Below are 1,404 nucleotides of genomic sequence, written 5' to 3'. Positions count from 1 at the left end.
TAACAACATAAATAACGATTTGAATGTAGATCGAAATCTTTCATAAGAATAATATAGTGAAAATTATCTTGTATATACTTATTAGACTTTTTCGTGTATGAATTCTGTGTAAAATCAATATGAAATATCAATATTTCGTTCAAGGTTTATAAAATAGTTTCGTACATGTATTTATATGGAATGAGTATAATGATTGCAGAAGTTGGTACAGAAATCGACTTGCACCAATCATTATGCGTTATTATTTATTTTAGTGTATGAAATAAATATAAAAACTTGTATTTTTTTAATTATTTCGGGTGTGAAACTTGTATAATATCAATATTACAGTCAAGGTTTATAAAATAGTTTTTTACATGTTACATTTAGAGATAATGCTTTATTTCACCCTTGAACTATACCCAAAACGGCTGAGACACACCTCAACTTAAAGGGGGTCCTATTACCCTTTGAACTAATTAAAAGTGTAATTTTGACACCTTTAGTGCTTACGTGGCACAACACACTGAAGGATCTACGTAGGCACATGTGTGTGCCACGTAGGCACTAAGAGTGTTAAAATTACACTTTTAATTAGTTCAGGGGGTTGGGGGTAATAGGACCCCCTTTAAGTTAAGGTGTGTCTCAGCCGTTTTGGGTATAGTTCAAGGGTGAAATAGGGTATTTTCTCTTATATTTATATAGAATGGGTATAATGTGATTGTGATATTCAATTAAGAAGATATACTTAAGATTATAAGTTAAATGGAATCAGTCTATAAAGTGATTTCTTACGTGTCACATTCGTATGATGTGTATGAAATAGATATATAAACTAATATTTATGGATTGTGATATTTAATTTAGGCGATATCAATTTGTATATTTATTCCATACACTATGTGCTTGTCTTTTTGAATCAAGATTCTATCTCTTCTACTTTTTATTAAATTACAATTTAATGAACACTGCCATATTTCATACTGAAGAAAAAGAATCAAGATTTATATAAGAAAAAAAATTGCAGCACATCTGGTTCTTCAATAATGGAAGAATTAAAAAAATATTGTGGTAAAAAGATGAAATTTGTGATTATCCATAAAGGATTTTGATTGATTTTGGAAAATATATGTGGAAAAAGTATATAGAGTAAAATGGAATGAAAAAAGGAAGAAAGAACCATGTAATTTATGAGAGAGAATAATAAATTTGGAGTTTTTGTAAAGGTGAGAAGGATAGTAAATAAAGATATAATATTGAGCAACTTTTACTCCTTTCATAATTATCCATATAGTTATTAAGGAGGAATTGAATACTAAACCCTAAAATAGAGGAGTTATTTTTACTTAAAAAATATTTAACTGATTTTTTTAAAAAATAAATAAATTAGTTTTTTAAAAAATTTCATAAATAAATTAGTTTTTT

Source organism: Capsicum annuum, chromosome 3, assembly GCF_002878395.1.
Source record: "Capsicum annuum cultivar UCD-10X-F1 chromosome 3, UCD10Xv1.1, whole genome shotgun sequence".
Taxonomy (NCBI): Eukaryota; Viridiplantae; Streptophyta; class Magnoliopsida; order Solanales; family Solanaceae; genus Capsicum; species Capsicum annuum.
The sequence above is the reverse complement of the archived record's forward strand: the minus strand, read 5'-3'. Positions refer to the sequence as shown.